The following is a 16,435-nucleotide window of genomic DNA, read 5'->3' as shown; positions in this document are numbered from 1 at the left end:
AATATGCTAATATTATGAGCGCTAATATACCGGAACATATTCCGGAAAAAAAAAATATATACTGCATCTGCCCGCGGTTATCAGAGTTGCGCCGCTATGGCTGCATTAGGATAAAGGCGGCTGCAGCTGTATAACATTGCAGGAATGAGGGTACCTGGACATTGAGGGACTGCGAATCAGGTAAGATCCCAGGCGGGATTGCTGCTTTAAATATTGTGAAGCGGGGGTGTCCAGACACTGGTTAAGGGGTGCAGGAAACTAGTCATTCACATCTGGCTTTTTTTTCTAGATCCGACATTTACACAAACACACACACACACACACGTAACAAGGACCAATTGTAGTATAATGTAATACAATACAATACAATACAATAAAGAAACTTATGTCAAAAACAAATGTTCTTACTAAGAATTATTCAATTTATTTTATTTATGTATTTTTTTTAAAGCGGGGCTGGGGGCGGGTCTAGGGGCGGGGTTGGGGCGGGACTAGGTGGCGAATAGATTTTTTGGTTCGGCAGGTAGATTTTTGGGTGATTTGTCAAGCACTATATATATATATAAATATATATATATTAGGAGACACAAAGTATACCGCATCAACACGATTAATAATGCCTGCCCAAAAACTGTCCTAGGTATATGATAAAATATCAAAAGGCAGTGGTGCTCAGGGATAGTTTATGTATAGCACAACAAATAAAGTATCCTTATAATGAAGCACACGGGCATACCAAACTATGATAAATGTAACAAATTTATTAGTATAGGGAAAAAACAGGGGGAGAAATTTATAAAAGGAGGGGGACTCACAACTGACAATACAAATATACCATGAGGTCAAAAAGGATCACCAGTGAATAAAAGGCACTAATCTGTAAAGTAACACATTACTGCAGAGCTGTGTACTAAAGATAGAGATCTGCCTCCTTTTTGTATTTCTCCCCCTGTTTTTATCCCTATACTAATAAATTTGTTACATTTATCATAGTTTGGTATGCCCGTGTGCTTCATTATAAGGATACTTTCTTTGTTGTGCTATATATATATAATATACAATTATAATATATACAATATATATATATATATATACACACACACTTTATAATTATAGTTGATTATCACTGTGGATAACTAAGGCATCTCAATGGGTAATCTAGATAGCTACATTGGCATTAAATAGTAAGCAGTCATACAAAAAAATCATTGACAATATTAAAAAAACCTAAATAACACACTTCATTATCTTAGTGGCTAACCACCACGGTACTAAAGGGGTTAACCCCTCCCGACACCCCCCTGTGTAAACTAACCCCATCACTCACCCACCATATGCCAATAAGAGTCCCCCCCTCCCCACATCAATGTGCAACAGTCCTGCTGGACAAATGTGTCTATTGCCTATTGCAAAGCATAAAAATAAACATTAAACAAAATACAGTATACATTACAATACATAATAAAAACTAAGCCATTAAATCCACTGTTTGGCACTGTGCCTACCTAAGCCCTCAACAATTACCTAGATAGGCATATTGCCATTAAGAAAAATAAAATCTCTGCCAGGATGAAGGCCATCTTCCTCATGTCAGTCGCAGCCGCTGCAAAATCCAATAAAGGGCTGATTCCCAACCATAACCCACCACCCTCACCCCACAAGCAATCCCTGCCCAAAATCCAAGAACAGTAAACCCCCAAAAACACCATGAAAAAACAATCTCTACCTTATGGCACAGAAATCAACAAAAATCCAATCCTGGATGAAGGTTACTGATCCTAAACTTGAAGTAATGCATCCTCTGGTGATAGAAGAGCAGTTTCTGGTGAGGATTTATTTTTTCTTCTTCTTTCTCCACATTTTCTTTTCTTCTTACAGATGTTGACTCATCATCCACTTCCTGTCAAATTAGACATAACAAGCCTTACATCACCTTTGACAGTCACATAGTAGATCCACCAATCCTATTGAATTGGCTGTGTGTTTTTGCTGTACTATTAAAGCTTAAAAATAAAAAATATATAATAATTTTATTATAGTTCTTGCCTTAACCTGCTGGGATTGATTGAATTTTCAGCAAAGTGGGCTCTTGTCCTCATTCTGCACATGTTATTGCTGTGATTTGTATTATAGCATCTTGATATATACAGATTTAGTAAGATTTACTCTTGTCGTAGATGCTGCAAGATGTGGTGTGATTCCTGCGTGAACATATTGCTTTCCACACAGGAACGCAGTCATGCTGCACCTCGTCTGCGGCTCGGCTACAGTCAGCCGGAAAAATTATTTACGTGATTATTTGTTATTTTAGTTCATTACATGGCTGGCAGGTGGCACACTGAATATCTTTGTTTTCTTGCAACAAGTATCTGTGCCCTTGAATGCTACAGTACTGTACAGTTGGAAATCCACAGTTTTCTCAATACAAGATACAATGTAGACGTGGAATGTTTCTCTGGACTGGTGTCAGCCCACAGAAGAATCGGAGCTCAATGAAAAAACATATGAATATATATATTTTGTTGCTGAAGATCCTTCTTAGAAAAATACATGAATAATATCATTAACACATATGTGTATTGCCACTCCTCACATCCCCTATTGAATAATAACGTATGTAATAGCAGTAATAAGTTCAAAAAAGCAACTGGCTAATCTTTTTAGCACCATCAAGTTGCATACATAGTACTGACGGTTAACCGCTTGAGAAGGCTAAGGGGAGGAGGAGGGAAAAAGCAGTATCAGCCACGCAGCTCCAGACTGTATTCACAGCTGTTAGAGGGAAGTAAGGTAAGCACTGTTATCCTCTCCAATGGGCTATCAGGTATTCCAAGGTATGGTTCCGTCTGCATCCGCTGCAGTGCTGTATGAGCGACGTCGTGGTGCCTGGAACTGCCGGTAGGATCAGCTGGATACCACGTAGCCTTGCTTGCACATAAACTCACTGCACCATTAGCGATGAGCAGGAGATTGAGAATGATTCAGGTGATCTCCAGCACAGCGTGCATCCATGCGCATGCTCATTAGGTAAAGAATCCAATTAGGAAAAAACCGGAGCACAGCTTGCCAAAAAATGAACTGGTAGAAGCAGGAACCAAAATCAAATGTTTATTGAGTTAAAAACATATACATGAAAGTCCTGGCAGATCCTCCAGAGGATTCTTTACCTACAATGTAGACGTGTTTCGCTTTGAAGACTGCCTTGATGGGCTATTATGTCTGCAACTGAACATCTCACAACACCACGCGGCATTACGCAACATTTACCCAGGTAAATGTTCGAATAACGGCCGCTGCATCTGTATGCAGATGACACAATCTTATATTCACACAGCCCTAGCTCTCCGACCTTGAACACATACTTCAAGCTGACTTTTTGAAACTTCAACATTGGATTTCCCAAAACAACCTTTTTTTAAACACTGACAAAACTGTAACAATGGTATTTGGGACCAAGACTACATTTTTTAAGCTTCCAATGACTGAGCTACTGATTAGAACCAACGCTAACACCACCCTGACACCTGTTACTAGTTTTAAATACTTGGGCATATGGTTTGACTCCCATTTAACATTTGGTATGCACATTGATACCCTGACATCCAAAACCTATGCCAAACTAGGTGTACTTTACAGGAACAAATCCTCCCTAAATCTGCTGGTCAGAAAGCATATCGCACAGCAGATGATAATGCCAATTATTAATTATGGGGACATAGTATACGGCTCAGAAACCCAAACCCACCTTAGCAAACGTGATATCCTCTACATCTCAATATGCCGTTTTTTTCTCCAATGCAACTACAACACACATTACTGCGAAATGCTCAAAGAACTAGATTTGTCATCACTTGAGTCTAGGCACATAGTTCATCTTTCCTATCTCACCTTCAAATTCTTCCTGGGCAAGCTACCCATCTATCTGAACAAGCTCCTCACCCCTACCACATGCAGCACTTATCATCTGAGATCTGTCACCACAAGACTGTTCATGGTCCCAAGGTTCAGCAAAGTATCTGGCCACTCCTCCTCTTACAGTGCACCCCAAAATTGGAACAATCTACTTGAGACTCCTACAGCCACCCCAGTCTGTCTGTAGAGATGCGCAGTAAGAGGGCTGAATCAGTCACTCTAACTGCGCGCCTCTCACAGGCAATCATGGGGGGGTTTATTTAATTTTAAGCATAACAGTAATGTAGCAGGGGGTCTACGTAGCTGAACCGCATTGATTTCAGGTCCGGGAACCCCCTACTTCTTTAAATACAGGTCCCGTTATGGGGTGCCAGTATCTCCTATGCATGGAAATGTCTCGCGTCACATGATCGGGAACCAATGCGGTTCTGCTCCAGAGACCCCCTGCTCTTCTACACTAGACATACATTTTAATTAAAATGTGTAGTAAGCACCAATACATAACACACACCCTGCGCCCCCACATAAAATCAATATTTATGTTTATAGACACAGGATTAATACTACAGGCAAGCAAGGGTCCCCGGGGTGGTCCCCATGAGTGTCTACGGGCCCCACATGTCACCCCTGGGTCCCATGGGTGTCTGGGGGCTCTCAGGGGGTCCCGACTAGGCTCGGTGGGCCTCCAGGTGGTCCACATGATGTGTCCGTGGGCCCCATAAACGTCCACGGGTGGTCCCTGGGGGTGTCTGGGGGCCCTCAGGTGGTTCCCAGGAGTTTACCACAGCTATGTGCACCCAGTTACTCCCCGCAGGTGTCTGTGGGTCCTCAGGTGGCCCCGTGGTCATCTGTGAGACCTCATGTGGTCCCTGCGAGTGTCTGGGGACCCTTGTGTGGCTCCCACGAGTGTCTGGGGGCCATCTGGTGGTCCCCGAAAGTCTATGGGGCCCCCACAGATGTGGGGTCCCCGGTTCTTCCCCGCAGGTGTCTGTGGGTCCTCAGGTGGTCTCTGTGGGCATCCATGGGAGCTTCAGGTGGTCCTTGTGGGTGTCTGGGGGCCCTCAGGTTTTTCCCATGGGTGTGTGGGGACCTAGGGTGGTCCCCGCAGGTCCCTGGGCCCCCACAGCTGTGGGGCCCCTGGTTCTTCCCCACAGGTATCTGTGGGTCCTCAGGTGGTCCTCGTGGGTCCCCACTGGCCTGTGGTACCATTCCCATATTTAAAAAAATAAACATGGCCTACAAACAGACAAATAAATAAATTCAAACAATATCTGAAATAACCATAAAACGCATTAGCTAACATAAAACAACATGTTGTCTCGTCGTCTTCTTGGGCTCAAATGAGGCGCCACGGCCTAAATAGGGCTTGTGACGTCACATTTAGCCTCAAAATGGTTAACAGCCACCTGATTGGCTGTTCAAACCATGTTCCGACTTTAATTTTTTTTTTTACATGACGTCACTTAAAGAGAATGATGCCAGCCAATCCGAGGGGTGGTAATCGAGAAAATATTCTCAACAAACAAGAAATGTATTGGATACATACTTTAAATACTCTCCATCCCTTTGATATTAACCTAGATTGGGAACTCAAACACTTTCTTATAGATTGAGATGTCTGAGGTTAATATACAGCACTATATATTCTTATTATTTATTTAGTATGTTTCATGTTTACAATATTATATCTACATATATTTCCTTTGTTATATGCTATAAAGGTATATGTATTTATTGCTGTTTGAGTTGAGTCTAGTTCTGCTTATCATGTCTTCTCATTATTATATTATATTATTTATATACTTTTTTAGTATCCCATGGTGTTTATATTATATTATTATTAGATTTTCATAGTTTATATTTAAGCTTTGTATGGTCAATATTATTAGATGGATATTGTTTTTAATTATGTTTTAATCTTTTTTATTCTTTGCTTTTCTCTCTCTTTTCTCTTTTTTCTTTTTTTATTAAAAATTTGTTGTTTTTCATTTTTTTCATTTTTTATGTATTTGAATTGTGTTTTGCTTTCACGTGTTTTTTACCAATCGGTCTCTCCATTTAGCATGATCTACCCAAGTTCATACTTACTTCATGATTAGTGCTTCTATTCAGCAGCTGTACTAATTATTTTTAGTCCAATGGGAGATCATCATTGCCTATTTAGAGCCACCCCTTGGTATTGGAATCTATTTCTTTGATAAAGTCCCTTCACGGGATGAAACGCGTTATAGGTATTTTCAAGTCCATGTTTTTGTTTCAATAAAGTTTTTTTTAAATTAATCATGCTTGGTTGAGTTCACGGAGGCTAGCAGTGACCGCTAGGATCCTTCTTTCCACTTTCCTGTTACCCTGATCGCTGGAGCACGCAGGACACCATCGCAGCAGGAGATTCAGCTTTTCATCAGCTATACGGCAGATCTCACAGACAGCCAGCTGAAGCCTACAGTACTTCGTTTGACACGGGAGCTCGGTAAGGGCAGCAGTCTCTTATTTATTTGGGTCATTACTCGGCAGCATGTAGAAGTATGTGTAGCCTTGTTCTTTCCATCAGTCACTGCTGTCTAGCCCCCACCCCGGTTTAGTCTATATACGAGTGCTTATTTACTTTATTATCCATTTATTATTGCTGCAGTGTTGTGTCCACCTTCGTTTCCACTTCACAGGATTTCAAGGGACTGACTGTTTTATAGCAAGTTTGGAGCATCTGGATATTCTCCTTTCTTGACAAGTTTTAGAATACTCGTCGGTGCACCTGTATCAAACCTGCATACTGCATTTACCTCTTGCCGGTCCACGTAAAACCTCACCTTTACATCTGGTTTAGGGACCATGACTTTTGGACTGCACCATTCACAGCATGATTCCTTGATCACGCCCAGATTTCTTGTACCTCCTTCTCTACCAGAGTTTTACAGAGCTTTCAGGCAACCTGTAAGGGCAGTGCTGAACTTTTACACCTGGATCTGTCTCTATCATATGCAAAACTAAATTTGTCCGCCATGGGATATCATAGAAAACATCCATTAATTGTTTAAACACCTCTAACAAGACCTCTCTCTGTTCAGATATTATCTGAGTTCCCATAGGGATTTGGTTGCCATCAATGGGGCTCCCCTGTTGAGGCTGAGGACCAAGATACTGTTCCCCTTCAACAGGCTGGATGAACCGAGATCTCCGCACCTTCCAGGGTTTCAGTAAGTTTGTTTACCCTTCCTGCACCCCTTTTGAGAGATTTTGTAATCCACATTCCCCGAATGGTGGAGTACTTCTAAAGGGCCCTGTCATTTTGCTAGAAGTTTACTCTCACAAGTAGGTTAAAACAACATCTCTTGGTTGCAAGATTGAAACACCCTCATCTGAGCATTTTGGTTATAATGTCTCTCCAGACTACTGTATCTTGAGCACATCAGAGATTTTCCCTTGCAAAAAGGCCAACAAAGTCTAGGCGGTTCCTATGGTCTAAAACATATTTTAGGGTATTCTTAGAAGGGGACTGCTGTTCCTCCCATGACTTCTTTAGGAGAACTAGGATACCCCGGTGATGACTACCATATAGGAGCTTAAATGGAAAGAACCTTATGAAAGCCTGGGGGACTTGCCACAATTCAAACAGCAGAAGTGGGAGAAGTTCTTCCCAAGCTCTTTTGGGTTTCTACAAATGTCCTTAACATACTCTCCAGTGTTTATAGTTCATCCGTTTGTGGATGGTAGACCGATGTCAAAACTGACAACCCCTAATAACTTTAAGACATCCTGCATCATTTTAGCCGTAAAATTCATGCCTTGGTCTGCTAACATTACCTGGGGAAGTACGACAAATGAGAACAACTCCAACAACTTGTTTGCTAACTGCTTAACAGTTTCTGTCCTCTTGGGGAACACCCAGGGTATCTTTTGGCATAGTCGACTATCACATGAATAAATCTGTGTCCCTTTTGCAGAGGTTTCTAGAGATCCTACCAGGTCTACGTCAATACTCTCTAAGGGATCTGAGACCAAGAGTAGAGGAAGGGGCAGTTTTTGTCCTTTCTGGCTGGTTAGCTAGCACTCAGTACATGCCTAACTTATTTTGGCAATATGATTATGCTTCCCTGGCCAATAGAACCAGGAAGAAATATTGGCCCTGAATCTGCCTCTACCAAGGTGACAACCTCAAGGGACAGTATGGGCTAAACTGAACACAGCTATAACAAACATCTTAAGGACCAAGGTTTGCCTGGTGACACCCCCTGTTTGTGTATGCTTGTTAACCCTATACGGAATATCATTCAACAGTTCAACAGTTCAAAAGGAGGAACATCATTACAGTACACCTTGTGCATTCAATATATGGTCATCAATTTTACCCACCTTTGCATCCTGTCTAGCAAGGACCGGGCCCTGATGTGAATTGTCCTCTTCCTATGTATTAATGATTAGACATTACATTTGAATACATTCTTTCAATATACACTTCATATAGGGGTACATGCATTGTATAGAGCCATTAACACTCTGCCAACCCTCTACCAATCTATTCTTGTTTAGCAATATTGTATGTTTGAATAAACCATACTGATCGATCAAACACTCCATATTCTTCCTGCCTGCCTGTTCATAGCAAAATATAACATTTGAATAAAGCAAACAGAGCTAGTGTATTAAAACAGATCACTTACAGATCTAGGGGCTTATTCTCTATACTTCAATAAGTGACTTAAATCACTATACATGCCCTTATAGTGTGAATCAATTCATTGGCACAGCGGTACACCATGCCCATAATATGAGCATGGTTTGCCACTATTGCAGTCACTAGGCAACCTTAAAAAAAACAAGCACCAAAAATATACTACATTACAATTAAATAAAAACAGGCCTTTGGGAAAAAAATGCATTGTTTGTCACTGTGCATTTCCATACCCTGAATGTAAAGGTCCTATCTAGTTACAGACCCTTCAAAATGTTGCACATTTAAATACTGTAGGTACCACTGTAGTTTCTCTATTCATGCTGGGTGAAGCTACATCAAAGCAGTTTCAGAGGAAGTCTCCTAACCTATGTAGCTTACCCCACACAAAAGTTTTATTTTTAATAAGTACAACTGTTTTTACAGGACACAAAACATGTAGTGTTCCTGCTAAAAATGTATAGTTGGAGGGTACTGTATGTACCTATATACAGTACCTACAACTACTCACATATACTTCATGGGATACCTGCTGTTAACACACCTAAGATACTGTAGCTGGGAAATAAGCTAATTTAAATTTCTCTCTTGCAAAATATGTATTTAATAGTCTAATAGATTGAATAGTCTAATAGATCTTAGTGAACATGGGCCTACTGACTACTATTAGTGATTTATTTCTGTCATTTAAAATAAAACATCTATACAGTGTGACTTGTTATTATGGCTGCATTATAGAAGAAACAAGATGTAAAACTAACATACTCAATATAGCATGTTAGTACTTTCTAGAATGGATTAATTTTACACAACCATTATACTGTAGATAAATTTAATATATTGTGAACTAAACCTCTGAGTACCAATGAGTTGCTTCTTAATTGAAAAAAAGTGAATCTATTTTCAAAGGAAGCTAGTTAGGTTATACACAGAATGCACGACAAACATTAGTCATGAACTGCCTCAACTCTTTTGACAATCTGATGAGTGGGAAGGTGAAAGTAAAATAAATATCGTGAAAAAAACAACTGTTCTTGTCACTTCAAAGTCTGCAAGATCGCTACTTTAAAAGTAAATCAAGACTATCAAAACACAAGGGGGCTATGCACTAAGCAGCGCATTTTTGCGGCGGATTGGAAATTTTTTGCTCAGCCGTTAAAAAGTTAAGCCAAAGGCGGGATTCACTAACAAGTTCAGCACGTTTTTGTCCGGCCGAGCAAAAATATGCCTGATCGGCCCGAGCTTCCCCCTCCATGATTCATGATTGTGAGAGTGCCAAGGACAGATATTCATTTGTCTATCAAACTTAGAAATAAACATATAAAGTTTCATATCCACATGTGAATTTTAATTATACAGACACAGCAGTGAAGATGAAGTTCTTCTATACAAATAAAGTTATGAGCGGATTTCTATATCCAGGCATCTTTTAATGCAAAAGAAAGGTTTTTTTTCCCCCTCCTCTAGCCATAAAAGTGTTGCTGGAGATTGATGAGTGGGGAGTGGTAGGGGGGGGTGTTAAGGACACACTCAGAACGTGAGTTTATGCTATGCTCATGTAGAAAGTTTTTAGGATATATACCCTGCAATTGAGATATGAAATCCGACTTTCAACTAGGGGAGTGTCCATGTTGTAACATATGATATCTCATAATTTCATCTCAAGACCATTTGAGACCCTAATGTGTGTGGTAATGTATGCTATGGACTTCTGGTTTTTTTTACCCTTTTATTTGATTAATTGCCTGAATATACTGTATTGTATGGTTTGTAATAATCTATTATTGTAATGTAAGGACTGTACTACTTTAGTATATAAAATTTAAAATGTTATTAGTTTTGTCTAGTTGAACTTTGTACATTTTGAAGAGAGTGATTACCAGGGCTTGACAAATTAGCCAAAAAGCTACTCACCCAACAACAAAAAAATCTACTCGCCACCTAGCCCCGCTCCTTGCCCCACTCTTTGCCCTGCCCCCACTTTTAAAAGATGGAAGTGTGTGTAAATGTCAGAAGACCTCACTAATCTAGAAAAAAAAGCCAGATGTGAATGACTAGTTTCCTGAACCTGTTAACCAGTGTCTTGATGCCCCCCTTCACAATTTCTTAAGCATCAATCCAGCCTGAGATCTTACCTGATATCCAGTCCTTCAATGTCCAGGAACCTTCACTCCCTCAATGTTATATATTGGAGGGGAGGTGTTACCTACCTGTCTGGGTTAGGGGGGATTCCGATGTCTCCCGTGTGAAGCTAGAGAGTCAGATCTGGAAGTATAGGTTATTTTGGTGTATCTATAGAGCAGTTGAGATATAGATGCAGCGGCCATTATTCGAACACTTCACTTGGTGTATACCTCGGAATACCCATGTCATGGCGCTCAATTTCTTTCAACCGTACCGCCTTAAGACGCGTGTTGACTCGGGTTTTCATCGGGTTCAGAAAATTGCATTTTAGCGTTGTCTGCAATACCTTCGAGAAACTCAAATTAGCAATCGCGAGTTGTTGTCTTAAAAATCTCATAGCAATTTAACCTCCTGTCTTTTATTGCCGCACAGTTCTGCAAGTGGATGGGTGTAATTTTAATTTGAAGATTAACGTTACGAGTTCATACTGTATAGTGTACATGGGAAAGAAGTCCTTTCTGAGGCTCCATAGCCATACACAGATTAAAAATATGGGAATACATAACAAAAGTATTTTGTACAAATAAAGTGTTGCATTTGTACAGGATAAAAAAGGGAAAATGAGTAATACAAAAATACGTCGCTTCTTCTTCCGAATGTAAAAAAAAATTACGCTCATGTGTGTACAGTATGTTTAATTGAAACCTTGTTGAAACGCATATGAGTGTCATCACATTTAGGCGCATGCGTATGTGTCTCATTGGAACCTTGTTGAAAAGCAAATATTGTGTCATCACATTTTGGCGCATGCGTGTATGTCTCATTGGAACCTTGTTGAAACGCATATGAGTGTCATCACATTTAGGCGCATGCGTGTATGTGAATTTCCTGTCTGAAAAACATAAAATTAAAAGAGACATCGCTTTTTTTCTCGACACAGGCTTAACAATTTTTGCCATTCTTACAATCAATCACTAGCAATTCTACATAATGTATACTGTACTTTATGAGATGGGTGGCATACTGTAATTTTTATTTTGGGGTTGGGGGGTTGAAAACATTCTGATGAGCTGTTCAAAAGATTTCTTTGAACTAATAATCCTGCATACACCCGGGTTGGCTGGCAAAGCTGCTGTAAACTGGAGTAGTAGCACATACCCCCCACCCCCCACACAAACACTCAAAGCCAAAAGTATTTCAACTTCTTATCGACACCTCCACCAGGGCTTATGTTGGGGGGTTCAAATGATTCCCATGAATTTAAAGAAGGAAAATTTCATTTGTACAAGATAATCATGGAAACATGAATAATACAAAAATACAGTAGGTCGCCTCTTCTTCCAAATGTACAATCTTGTCTTTATCGTCTTTGTAATGGCTGCATTGCATTCTGTAGTTCTTTTGTCATTGAGAGAGGGGGGATTTGGGTAAATTACTGACTGGAACTATAGTATACACACAGTACAATACTTTTGCACATATCCCCCTTCCTGTAGTGCTGCAGCTGTGAAAAGAAAAGAAACAATTAGTGCATTAAAGTGTATTAAAGGCATTGAGTATTTCACACTATTGGACTATAACGACTGTATAACCTATAACTACTGTATAACCTGTACTGTAACTATATACTGTATAACTATAACTATAGGTTAGACAGCACACACATGTCTAATGCAAATGTACTATACAGTGTATATCCTGTACTATATATATATATATATATACGTATATATTTTAGTGCCATACTTACCTGTATCATACTTCCTGTACCTGTACTTACCTTACTACAGTATAGTACTGTACTACATTCCAGTGGCCTGCCCATTACGCTGTAAAAGAACGGGCAACACGCTAGCAATATGATCGATATATTTATTGCATCTTTGTACAGTGAGTATGTTGTTCCAGAAACTCATTATTCCTTTTGCTAATTCAATCTTTTTGGACGGTTTCACAACTTTTCTGAAATGATCCTTCATCTCATGCCGTACCAATTCGATGGGATTAAAATATGGTGATCTGGAATTGGAGGGGGGAAGAAAGGTGAATTAATTAAAGAGATATAAACAGTGTAAAACTATGAGAAACCATTACTGTACAGTACATTGGAGAACTTACTCTGATGGCATCTTTACCCAGTTGTTACTGCTTGCAAGAATATGGGAATTAGAGGCAGTGTGTTTCAGGTCATTGACCTGGAAGAAACAGTGACCAGATGGGACATCATACCTAATGTATTCTACACTCTCGGGGACTATTTTCTTTTTGAAAAATATTTTACCCATGATTCCTGGAACAAGAAAAGAAAAAAGAAATGTACCAAATACTGTACACTACAGTTGTACAGTGCATAAGGCCGCAGCATGTAACTTTGTGCATTATTTTACCCTCAAAGATGACGATGCATCCTGGTCCACGTCTAAAGATCGCACCCCACACATGCATCTTCACTGGGTGCTTGGGACGCGACTTCAGAGAAAGGCATCCTTTTTTGTGGAATGCAAAAGTGGCAAATCTCTCAAGAGCTTTGTATCGTCAGTAAAGATGACATCCTGAAAAGTCTCACATCCATGCCCATGCCTGGTCCACTCTTTTGATCTTGTTGGCGTCCCTTATCACAGATACGCTCTGTAATGACAAGGAATAATTTTACAGGTACAGTAAACCCACACTTTTACCTACAGTACTGTCCAGTACTTACCTTACACATAGATATTTCCATCCCAATTTACATCTCATCTGCCTGATGCTGGTCTCTGTTATATTGTCTGGGGGAAAAAAATGATGCTATTAATTCCGGTATCGCGTAATTGGGATTAATACAGCAGCAGTTCAAGCAGTATCCTACAGTACATGTGCGTCTGTACGATGAGAACAAACTTCTGATAGGCTCTGGCTCTTGAGCCCCGCCCTCTCCCTAGCTGTCCACCAAATGTATCTAGTGTAGTAACTGCTCAGTCAATCATATTGCAAGACTACATTTTCAATAATTGTGCAAGAATTTAATTAAATAAAATAACCCTGAGCAAAGTGATTGATTACAGGAGAACGGACCGATCTGCAGCTTACTGTAGCTAATCACTTGTCAGTGTGCATATTGTATTGATGCACATAATGTATTGTTTTTAAAAAAAAATAATATATTTTTTTTTACGGCAGCTTGAACTGCAGCTTTAAACTTAATACTGTACTGTACATTATATTTACCTTCATTATATACTTTGCCAAATGGGTGGAGATGAGCCACTGTCACTCCTGTAGTCTGCATTATAGTTGACAGGTGATAGCTGGCCTGCTACACCTGTACAGTAGATGATAGCTGATGAAGCTGGAAATCTTTTTGGTACACACAAGCTTGCTGGTACCTGTACGTGTAATCAGGCTCAGGCTGGAAATTTTGGCAGGTATTCAGGCGGGGAAAGGTAGCAAGGATTGCCGTTCACCAGGTTTTCACTGATGGTTGGACCGTTATTGTAAGCCGGTGCTGGCGCTGTTGCCAGTGCTGGCACATTGCTGGATTGGGATTGACAAATCTTGTATGGGTTAAAACCCACTTTTCTTCTTTTGAGATTGCCATGATCAAACGTACTGTGAAATTCTGGCATGACACCCCAATACCTGCAAATCTCTATGGCAGGAGGGGCAATACGAAAAAAACACTGATGTTACTTAAGGTTTTTCTTATCGCACGCTTCCACCCATGAACGTCAGGTGAAAACTTGTAAAAATCGTAGTTCGATATTAAATATTCATATATTTCAGATACAGTCGCCATCTTTTCTGCTGCAGCATTAATCACTGAATATATTAAAAACGCATAACTACAGTCAGGTTTTTTATACGTCTGTGGTGCAGCTAAAATGTCCACTCTGCAATTGAGCGGGGAAAGAATGTTAATAAAAAGGCACACATTGAGTATTTTAATGGTTTTTATTAAGAACGCTTAATTTTATAATGTCTTCGAAAAAACAAGGTCAATTCACAATGGGCCACTGTAAGTATGTACACCAGTATCTGTTTTAAACACCTGCCCCCTTACAAAGTAGCAAAGCAATGTTGCAAATACACATTCCATTTCAATCCAATTCATTAATTGCATACATTTCTGCTACCTGGCGGATACGCAAAGAATAGCACCCAAATTATAATTAATTAACTCTGCCACATGGCGGATACGAGAGGAATTGCATCCAAAGAAACAATAAACCATTAAATTAAACAGATCTACCGCTTCCGGTTGCCCGGTGCCGGATTGCGCGAACGTGGCATGACTAGTGATAAAATTGAAAAATACCGAATGGAATACAGGGATTGATGAATCTTATATGGATTAAACCTGACTTTTCTCCTTTTGAAGTTGCCATGATCAAACATACTGTAAAAATCTGGGACCACACCCCAATACCCTCTTGTATCTCCGGCAGGAAGGGCAATGCGAAAAACAGACTGATCTGTATTTAAGGTTTTTCTTATCGAACGCTTCCACCCACGAAAGTCAGGTGAAAATTTGTAAAAATCTGTAATGCCTGTATGCCCGCAGACCTGGCCAGTCCCCAGTACTGAGGTGGGTAAGGGTATAACACGCACCCACAGCAGTGAGGGCATGCCCGGAGTGTGGTAAGCTGCATTGCCGGGTCTGATGGAAAAAAGGTTAATGTGATACTTGCTGAGCTCGGGGTGCCAGAGGTACGGAGATCCAGATCCAAGAGCCGTTGGTCAGGGGCAGGAGAAAGCAGCGTAGTGAGGTCCAAAGCAGAGTCCATGGGGTAGCGAGGTACACATAGTCAAACAAAGCCGAGATCAATCCAAAGGTATCCAAACAGGGGCAGGGACAGGAGCAAGAGCTGTAACAGATAACAGAGCTTGGCATAGACACTGCACGCAGGAGTCACAGAGAAGCTATGCAGAGCAAGGAAGGAGAGGGCAGACAGGGGTTATAAGGGAAGGAGGACCAATGGAAGCAAGGGGTGGAGCGGAGGCCTGTCTGTGTGATTGCAGGGATAGGTCCAGGTAAGCAGGGGATGAGACAGGGGCACAGTAAGGTAATAGCTCACAGCCGCTGGGGGGTGGAGCCAGCAGTGCGTGAGGGCTGGTAAGATGATCGGGTGCACGCGCCCTCTGTAAAGGTACCGTGCGCGTGCCCCAACTGCGTGCACGTGCATGTGGCGTGCCGCAGAGGAACGGCTCGGCGAGGAGGAACAGGTGAGAGACAGAGGGAGCGGGGAGCCAGGCCAGAGCCGCCGTGGAGCCTGTGGTGACAGGGACCCGCAGAGAGGTGCATGTCCTCCGATCCGTTATAATACCCCCCCCCCTGAGGATCGGACTCCGGACGATCCTCCCAAGGTTTGTGAAGAAATTTCCGATGAAATTGCTTGAGAAGAGCTGGAGCGTGAATATGATGGCAGGGTAACCAGGAGCGTTCCTCTGGACCATATCCCTTCCAGTGAACGAGAAACTGATGTCTGCCCCTGGACCAGTGTGAACCGATAATGGAATGGACTTTGAATTCCTGTTGTCCTTGTATTACGACAGGATTGGGTCTCTGAGGACGATCCGGGAAATGTACATTTTGAACAAAGGGTTTCAGAAGGGACATGTGAAAGACAGAGGGTATCTTCATGGTGGGAGGGAGCAAAAGTCGATATGCTACGGGGTTGATCCGTTCGAGGACCTTGAAGGGACCCAAGAATCTACAGTGGCAGCCGACCTGAGTCTAAATCGGCTAGATCC

Source organism: Ascaphus truei, chromosome 3 (genome assembly GCF_040206685.1).
Source record: "Ascaphus truei isolate aAscTru1 chromosome 3, aAscTru1.hap1, whole genome shotgun sequence".
In the NCBI taxonomy this organism is placed as follows: domain Eukaryota; kingdom Metazoa; phylum Chordata; class Amphibia; order Anura; family Ascaphidae; genus Ascaphus; species Ascaphus truei.
Note: the sequence above shows the minus strand (reverse complement) of the source record.